Raw genomic sequence first — 10,407 nt, 5'->3', positions numbered from 1 at the left:
TGATGAAGCTCCACCACTCTTGGATCGAGGACGGCCTAAATATAGCTGAGGTCGAGGAGGCGCCACATCATCATCAGGAATGTGGCTCGAGACTCAGGAATCGGGAAGTGTCTTGAGAGTCAGGAATAGGGAAGTGTCTCGAGAGTCAGGAATGTGGTCTGCAGGTCAGGAATCCGGCGAGAGTCAGGAATGTGGCAAGGATTGGGGGATTCCTGACAGCACCCCCTCCTCAAGAACGAGTGGAACGAGAATGTGAATGAGAACGACGAGGAGGATGAGATGAGCGGTGAGGGATGGGAGATGGAGAAAAAGAATGAGGACTGGGACGACTAGGATAGCGGCGATGGAAGTCCTAAACAAGGTCAGGAGAATGAATTAGGTTGTCCGCAGGTTCCCAAGTGCGTTCTTCAGGCCCGTAACCCTTTCAGTCGACCAGATAGTAGAGTTTAGACCGTGAAATCTTGGAATCAAGGATGTCCTGAACCTCGTACTCAGACCCATCCTCAAGCTGCACTGGTGGAGGTGGAGGAATGACCCGATTGGGAATAGGACTGGGAATATAAGGCTCAAGGAGAGAGGAGTAAAAAACGGGGTGAATTTGATATGAGGAGGGAAGTGCAAGGCGATAAGTGACAGGATTAATGATGGCAGTGATAGGGAAAGGACCGAGGCATTTGAAATCAAGTTTTGGACAGGGCCTGGTGGTGGAGATATTTCGCCTGAGGAGCCAAACTTTATCCCCGATATTGTAAGGGGGACAATCCTGACGATGGACATTGGCAAATGTTTCGTGAGATTCCTGAGCACGATGGAGGTGGAAGGAGATGGAGTTGTGGATTTCTTGGAGGTTGGAGACAAATGCCTCAGAGCGGGGATTTGAATGAGAGGATTCGGATGGAGAAGGAAGTGAGAGATTGAATCGGGGATTTCGGCCAGAGTTTGCAAAGAAGGGGGAAATTTAAAGAGAGGAGTGAATAGAGTTGTTATAGAAGAACTCAGCAAGGGGAAGGATATCGAACCAGTTATCCTGATGATAGTTGATGAAGCACCTCAAGAATTGTTCCAACGTCTGAATCGTTCGCTCGGACTGCCCATCAGTTTGAGGATGATACGCCGAAGAGAAGTTGGCCTTCACTCCAAGTAGCTGCAAAAACCGTTGCCAGAAATGAGAGATGAACTGAGGCCCCCGATCCGAAACCACATCTATAGGAATCCCATGAAGTCGGAAAATTTCCCTGAATACCAGTTTTGCCATGTCCTCGCCCGAAAACTCCTTGGTACATGGCAAGAAGTGCGCCATCTTTGTGAAGCGATCCACCACGACTAAAATGCTGTTGAAGCCTCCAGAACTTGGAAGATCACTCAAGAAATCCATGGAGATGGATTCCCAAGGACCTGAAGGGACCGAAAGGGAACGAAGCAAACCTGAAGGAAGGTGGCGAGGTACCTTATTCCGGGCACAAGTGTCACAGGAGGTAACAAAAGCTTTGATGTAGCGTCTATGTGAGGCCACCAAAAGTCCCGTGCAACTAGCTCATAGGTTTTCGCAATGCCGAAGTGACCAGCAGTCGGGCTATCGTGGCACGCCATTAGGACCAACCTTCGAGCATCACCTTCAGGAACGTAAAGCTGCTCCCCACGGTATAATAAGCCATCTAAGAACTCGAACTCGTCAAATCGCCGGTAGTCAGGAGTCACAGGGTGTCCAGCCTGAAGATGGGGGAAAATGTCACTGGCGAGATCATCGGATTGAAGATTGTTTCTGATGGCATCCATCAAGGAGGAGTCCTAAGGGGCTAGGGAAATTGCCATAACTTGAAGCCGATTAGGACCGAGGATAATTTGATCTTGTTGATCGAAGGCAGGATTACCAGGCCTGAGACTGAGATAGGAGCGCCTTGAAAGAGCATCAGGAAGGCCTTGAAGCTTTCCAGGTCTGTACTTGATAACAAAGTCAAACCGACTCAGGAATTGTGCCCACCTTGCTTGACGACGGCTTAAAACTCGAGAAGTGGCAAAGTACTCAAGATTTTTGTGATCCGTCTAGACTGTTGTTTGATGGCCCGCCCCCTCCAAGAAACAACGCCACTCTCCAAAGGAATCCACGATGGCAAAGAGCTCCTTGTCGTGGATTTCGTAATTGATCTCCGCAGGCTGGAATTTCCGAGAATGGAAAGCGACTGGATGAAGTTCTTGATCCGCTCTGAGTTGAGACAGCACAGCACCGATGGCAAAGTCGGAGGCGTCAGCCTTGATGAAGAAAGGTTGTGAGGAATCAGCATGGATCAAAACATGAGCAGAACTGAAGGCTGCCTTGAGAGTATCGAAGGCGTGCTAGGCAGCAGTAGACCAAGAGAAGGGAACATCCTTGCGAGTGAGATGCGTGAGGGGAAGGACAATATCAGAGTAGTGATCAATGAATTTGCGGTAGAAGTTGGCGAAGCCAAGGAAAACCTGAACGTCCGACATTGATTGTGGAGGCTCCCACTCGAGAATAGTCTTGACTTTGGCAGGATCCATTGTGATACCCTCAGGAGTGACAATGTACCCAAGGAACTCCACAGACTGCTGATCGAAGGAACATTTCTCAAGCTTCGCGTATAGGCCGTGTTCTCGCAGCTTCGCCAGCACCTTGCGTACATGTTCGTCATGCTCCTCCTGAGTTCTTGAGTAGATGAGGATGTCATCGAGGTAGACAATCACCATCTGATCAAGAAACTCCCGAAAGACGTTGTTCGCCATGTGTTGGAAAACTGCTGGAGCATTTGTCAAGCCAAATGGCATGACAGTGTACTCGAAGTGGCCATAGCGGGTTCGGAACGCAGTCTTCCATTCATCACCAGGCCGGATCCGGATCAAGTTGTATGCGCCACGGAGGTCAATCTTGGTGAAGAAGTGGGCACTGCCGAGGCGTTCCAACAGGTCCGAGATTAGGGGCAGCGGATAACGGTTCCGAACAGTCACCTTGTTCAAACCTTGGTAATCGATTGAGGACTGGGTAATCAAACTCCCATCCTTCTTCTTGATAAAGAAGACAGGCGCTCCAGCTGGGGACTGCGAATGCTGAATGAACCCTGAGGCAAGGTTCTCATCCACATACTCTTTGAGGGCCTTAAGCTCGGACGGGGATAACCCGTAGATAGGCCCCCACGGAGGCGACGGTCCTTCCTGTAAATCAATGGGACAGTCATAAGGCCGATGAGCAGGCAATACACTAGCTTTTTTCTTGTCAAACACATCCCCAAAATCATGATACTTCTCAGGAAGACTGACAGGAAAAACATGCAAAGCAAAAAGGAAAATAGGTTCTTCATGAAGGAGTTCTTGCATAGTGATTGTGGAGATAGGAGGAGGTGTACGACTAAATGGAATGATGAGATGAGGATACTGTCCAGTGTAAGACGGAAGAGAGGAAAAAGAAGAGGGTGAAAACTTCGTAGAGTCAGGAACAGAACCCCGATTTGAGTTTAGGGAACTTTTCCTGATTCAGACTCGATGAACAGCAGGGGAAGCCGTGGGAGATGGTGATGTGGGAGAGATGAGCTGTAAGTCCTTCCAACAAATCTGAGGCTGATGTAGTTGGAACCAAGGAAGACCGAGCACCACAGAGGAGGACTTGCTATTGATGATGTTGAAGGCGATATCGGTGATGGTGGACCCAATGTGTACTCGAACGGGCAACATTTCCCTAAGTCCAGAAGATGGAGACACAAAATGCCCACCGATGCCTTCAACCCTTAGATCCCGTATTGTAGGAGAAAGAGGAACGTGATGTCGGGCAGCAAAGTCCGTGTCCATGAAGCAGGAAGTTGCACCCGAGTCCAGTAGCGCCAAAGCCTTGAGTCCTGATTGTCCGGTGAAAGAAAGGAGACATGGGACACGGAAGTTGCGGGAATTGGTGGTGGCTTTGATGAAAGGTGGTGAGGAGCTTGATAAAGAAGAAAAGTGATTTTTATTCGGGGAGTCCAAACAGACAGCTCCTACTCTGTTTGGACAGGGTTGTTTCCCGACTGCAATAGAGGTGGACTTTGAGGCAGAGTGAACTCGAGCAGTCGAGGAAGCTTCTTGGGACATACAGCTGCTTTGTGATTAGGATCAGCACAATAGAGGCAAAGATTATGAGATATTCGACGTTGCTTCTCAGCAGGACTCAACTTCCCTCTAATGAGTCGGGGAGTACCAGAAATATCCATTGGAACTGGAGTAGTAGGTTCAGGAGTATGCCCCGAAGACTCAAGCTGGGATTCCTGAGTCTGGGACGGAAAAACAGCGGCGCGGTGACTTTCCTGACGACGTTCAAAGAGATGATTGTCACATTAAACAGCTTTGTTGATGGCATCCGACAGGTCCTTGGGATCCTCCATGGTGAGCAACAAATCCTTAACACCGTTGTTGAGGCCGAAACGAAATTGGTCAATCAGGGCCCGCTCATCCCACTGAGTGTCCAAAGCAAGGAGTTGGAACTCTGCAGCATAGATCGAGGCAGGACGAGACCCCTGAGAGAGACGTCTCATCTTTGTGGTAGCAGCCCGAACCCGATCCGTCTCGCCAAAACATACTTCGAGCTTCTCTTTGAACAATTGAAGATCCATCAGCTCTGGAACCATGACCCCTTTCATGCTCTTCTCCAGAAGAGGAGAAAACCATGACAAAGCTGCACCTTCGAGCAACGTCCCAATTGCGCCGATTTGAGACTTGGGAGTAGGGTACCGCCGATGTTGAAGTGCGAAGATCAACTCCATCTGGTTCAGGAATCCGCGAAGCTCTGAACGCTTGCCTGAAAATTTTGCCGGGAAGCTCACCTTCGGTTCAGGAACTTTGCTGGATCCTTGAGCCGAAAGTGAAGCAAGCTCCTGCTGCATGCGAAGAAGGGTCGCCTTCAGCTCGGTATTCTCAGACTGGATTTTTGCAAGGACTTCAGCAAAGAAATCAGGATGGCTTGGAGACTCCATTAGCAAGAAGAAAGGAAAAAGGGGGAAAAAAAGGCAAAAGGTAATCAAACAATCAAAACGAGCTAAATCAAAAAATGAAAAAACACAATCTGAATCAAACTGTCAAGACCCCCAACAAGATCAAGACTGGAAAATGCTAAAGACAAAGAGAAAAAGCTAGTGAAAACAAAGAAGAGGCCTTAGACTGGTGTTGATTCAGATTGTGGAGAAATGGAATAAGGCTAACCTATATATACTATAGGTTGATGAAGCTCCACCACTCTTGGATCGAGGACGGCCTAAATATAGCTGAGGTTGAGGAGGTGCCACATCATCATCAGGAATGTGGCTCGAGACTCAGGAATCGGGAAGTGTCTTGACAGTCAGGAATAGGGAAGTGTCTCGAGAGTCAGGAATGTGGTCTGCAGGTCAGAAATCTGGCGAGAGTCAGGAATGTGGCAAGGATTGGGGGATTCCTGACAGATATATTTTATCTCTGGGAGATATAGCATATCCAAGATATAAAAGTCTTCTTTTTTTAATTTTACAATTTTAGAAATTTTGAATATATATAAAGCTAGATTTATCTAAAATTTTCTACTATTCATCTCTAGAGAAATGCACAATAATAGAAATAGATAATAATGCAGGAGTTGGGGAATATAAGATCATTTTTTATCATCATTAAATTTGAATTTGATGTCTTATTGCCTTTATGAAAAGGTGCACAACACTAAACACATCTACAGGATTTTTGCCATGCTTGAAAAGCTATTGAGTTTTCACAAAACCAAAGAATCATAGACTACTAAAAAATAATAGCTTACTTTGGAGAAATTATAATTTTATTTGCATACTGAGTTAAATTATTTTTATCTGAACTATAAAGATGCCTCTAGCATTCATAGTTTACTAAAGAATAATAGAATTTCTATTATGTATCTAATTTTACATTTTAAAACATACATAAATAAATCTATCTAGCTTGCTACCACATGTATATTAAACTTTATAAGCCAACAGTGGAGAATGGTTTACATTCTAGATTCTAAATCAAACTAATATCTAATATCTAATCTTCATCCAAATATAATAATTACAATAGAGATATAATGTTTGTATTAAGACAAATCTGTATTAAAGCTTCATGATAAAAATATGAATTCATGTCTCATATATGACACGGTATCTAATATTGCTATTAAATATCTCATACACAAATAAATCTCAAATCCATTTTTTAATAATATCTAAAAAATTAGCTATCTTTTATGTTTTTAATTAGTCTTCTTGCTCATAACCTTACTTAAATCTATCAACAGCTTTATATGAGTTTTATCCTTTGCCTCTTTATTTACACAATGATTTATTTTCTATAGATAAACCATATGGTTTACATAAATCTTTTGATCTTGCTCTTTTTCCGTATATGTATTATCTCAATCCCTATCAGAACATAAGGTAAATTAAGTTTTTAAAATAATAAAAGTTAATGGTTTCTAAATAGAGCAAAATTATATGTAACATTTATGGGAAAAATACAACTCTATGGGAAATATAGAAATAATAGTTTTAAAAATATTTTTATTAGCTGTTTTATAAAATAAAAAGTATTAATACATCAATAATATAGAAAATACTTTACCAATAAATCAAGAGTATGTAAGACATCTTGTACCTTATAATATAAAAGATAACTACTATAGGATTTAAATGATGAAGAGACAAAATACTTGAGATGGAAAAACATAGAAGAAATTTTATACAACTAAGAATTTAAAATGTTAAAGAAAGTGGCATAGATGAAGTTCTCATGGAAAGAGATTTAGGTTAAAAATTTGTAGAACTCCCAATTAAATATCTAGATTGTTAGTAATAAAGTTGAAAATAATAAACTACACTTTATGAAGATTATATTTAGGTGATATCATGCTAGAAGTTATGATTATAAAAGCTTATGAATGTGATGACTTTAGAAGCTTTAATAAACTTTTAAAATTGCAACAATATTATTCAAGATTGTCTCTAGCCAATGGATATTAAATTATATATAGATAAAAATGTAGAAAATTCCAGTTCAAGCATAAAATTACAATTATTTTAATTAAAACCATGATTAGATAAATGAAAACATGATTATAAACAGATATAGATTAAAAAAATGATTCATATTTTTAATAAAGTTATATCTAGCACTTAAATAATTGTATTATTATATTTTGTATATGTTACTATATTTAATATAGCGTAATAAAATTATCAATGCTAGGAGGAAAATTAGTGATTAAAGTCCCAGATATGCTGGGAGTATCATGTTTATTAGTAATGTCCAAGTAATTTCGAAGAGTTGTAATTGTAATTGTAATTTTTATTATAATCATATTGATAACATGCCTAATTAAACATCATATAATCTTTATGTATAAAATCCCATCTACAATGGACTCCCTCACCAGCACACATCATAACATAATAAATATAACTCATAACATTATATCACATTTAAAACTCTGATTGATGAGTGAAGTCCTGGATCTTTTATAAATGGAATACCTCACTATGGAATCCCATGGCCAGAAGAGTCATTTAGAGATTGAATTTTGGTAACTAATTTTTTCTTTTTTTTGAAATCTATATAATTCATAAAGAGATATTATTACTTGATGATTCATTCAACACTATAATTTTTCTACTTACTAAAGTAAGTGTTAATTAAGTGCACTAAAATATAATGAAGTTAAAAAATATTGATCTAAAACTCACATAAAATACATACATTTATAAATTTAAAAATATAAACATTGTTATGGAGTTTAGTTTTACATATTTTCAGACTGAAATTTCTTTAATTTCATGATAGTTAGTTTAATGTATTACCTTTATATGTTTTATTTTATTTAAAAAACTTTAAATATTTAAAATATTTATCTTCAATATTCCCTTTTTGCCTAATATTTATGTTCATGCATTTTTTACACGACTTTGTAAATTTAAAACTATTCTATTATATGTTATAAACATTCATTTTGTATATGTTTTATAGAGAGAATCTTAATCTGAATTATGATTAGTTTCTCTGTATATTTATTTATTTATATTAAAAATTAAGGCTTTATAAAAAATTTATTAAGGCTTAAAAATTTATATAATGATAAATGTATGGTAAGGTTTGACTCTATAGTGGGCTGTAGTAGGGTTTGATGATATATAATCCTTTTCTTTTTGCTAGAACTATAATATATCAGAAAATTCGTGAATGGTATATAGATAGGTTTAATATAAGTAAATTTCAATTGATGATGAATCAAATTTCTTTGTATGGTCCAAGTACTAATATTATCTTATCATACTTATACATTGGTGGTGATGCAGTGATTTCAAGGAAGCCGTGAAGGAAGCTAACAACACGCATTACGGTCTCCAAGCCGGCATCTTTATGCATGATCTAAACAAGGCCTTCTATGCATTTGAGCACATAGAGGTAGCTTTGCGTTTGAGATATATAAAGTATTGATTGTTTGTTTGATGATTATCTGACCTTCACAAGCTGGAGGAGTTTGCCTCAACAATTCGCCAAGCATGTGCGTTGATAGCCAGCCATATGGTGGGATCAAAGACTCTGCAATCCAACGAGAGGGTGTCAAGTACGCGATGGACGACATGCTCGAACCAAAGTTTTAGTCATGCGCAATGTAGGTAACGCATCTTACTTTTGATCAAGCTCAAGCTCAAGCTCAAGCTTTTGAGAAGAGTAAATACAGTCTATCCACAAATCATTGCCAAGTTGTCCTCGTTTTCTCGCTCGCTCTCTAGCACCATCAGCCTTTTACCTTTAGGACAGAGAATGCTTGTCTATAAGCTCCTGGGAGAAGGTCCATAGCTTGTGAGCGAGCTCGGGATCTCTGCCATAAGTGCTACAGATGGATTTGTTGGAATCCACGAAGTATTGCCCGGTGACGTCCTTGAGGCTTGGATGTAAAGCCGTGTAGCACGTTGTAGCAGCGTCCTGAGAGATCACTCACATATTAGTCATGAAAAACTTCCAGATAATTGGGAGAATTCTTCTTACCTGTGGCACATTTTTCCAAAGGAAGCTGGAGAAGAACTTGAGAAACCCTGCATGAAGATCAAAGTTCCATAAGTAACCGAAAACAGACAAACTCATTATGTAGAATGTGTGCCACATCAAAGGCGACATTATAAACCCTGGGTGAACAGCGTTGGCTGTGATGTCAACTCCTTCGGCATAATCAGCGAAAGAGAAAGCATTGACGAAAGAGAAAGGTGGGAGAGATTTCAAAGCATTAGACAAATACCTTGAATCTCATTGCCAGTTCTTTGGCATGGAGGATGTTCACGAGCTTGGATTGACTGTATGCTCTAGTGTCGGAGTACCTTTTGGAAGAAAAAAGAAAGAATGTAAGCTCATAAGAAAAGAAAATCGTTTGGTGTACCAGGCTTTGTCATTAAGATGTGAGAACTGGATTCCACCACTGTAAGAGGTGATGTGTGTGGTGGAGGAGAGATTGACAATTCTTCACTTGATGCCACTTTCGTTGGCAGTCTCCATCATTTTGTCCAGGAGCAAGTTTGTGAGAAGAAAATGGCCTAGACATCACAACAAATGAAAGAAAAGAGTCAAGACTCCCAAAAAATTCCATGGCGCATACCCACAGATGGTTTGTAGCGTAATATCTAGAGGTTCACAAGTCACTGGTGGCTTGTGAACAGCCATAATAACCGTTTCTTAAACCTAAAACCAAGCTCTTTGCCACCATGTCACAATCCTCACCATTGCTTTGGAGCATCACAGATCTGGATTGTTGAATCAAGAGCATCTGCCATAAGAAAAAATGGATATTCTAAAAATGGAATATGTGACGCCGATGCCAAAATAGCAACTTTAAATAAAGAGTTTGATTAACAGAGACCCCAGCTCCGCTGGGAGATATAACATACCCAAGATAAATAGATCTTCTTTTCTAATTTTAGAATGTTAGAAATTTTTATTGTATACAGTGTTGAGATAAACATCTCTAGAGTAATACTTTGCTCTAATAATGCAATTAGATAATAATGCATGTGTTAAGGAAGATAAAATCATTTATTTATCATCATGAAATTTAAATTTGAGTTTTTTTTATTGCCTTTTCAAAAAGGTGCACAACCCTAAACACATCCACAAGATTGTTGCCAACCTTTAAAAAAAATTGAGTTTTCACAAAATCAAAGAATTATACCAAAGAATAATAGGTTTTATAACTGGTTTGGTGAAGTTATAAATTTAATTGTGTACTGAGTTAACTTCTTTATTACCTGAATTGTAATGATGCCTTTAAAATTTATAGTTTACTAAAGAATAATAGAATTTCTATTATGTATCTCGTTTTGCATTTAAAAACATGCATAAGCAAATTTATCCAGATTTCTACCAATACCAATGGCAATAGAGAATAGTTCTAGACATATTGAGAAA

At 39.7% G+C, this 10,407-nt stretch overlaps 1 pseudogene; it reads right to left on the bottom strand.

Annotated features, from left to right (window-relative positions):
* Positions 1-8,763: 8,763 nt before the first annotated feature.
* Positions 8,764-9,666, bottom strand: LOC9646404 (annotated as a pseudogene).
* Between the last annotated feature and the right edge of the window lie 741 nt (positions 9,667-10,407).

The sequence above is a fragment of the Selaginella moellendorffii genome, unplaced genomic scaffold, assembly GCF_000143415.4.
Source record: "Selaginella moellendorffii unplaced genomic scaffold, v1.0 SELMOscaffold_13, whole genome shotgun sequence".
NCBI lineage: Eukaryota > Viridiplantae > Streptophyta > Lycopodiopsida > Selaginellales > Selaginellaceae > Selaginella > Selaginella moellendorffii.
This window is presented reverse-complemented; position numbering and strand designations above follow the sequence as displayed.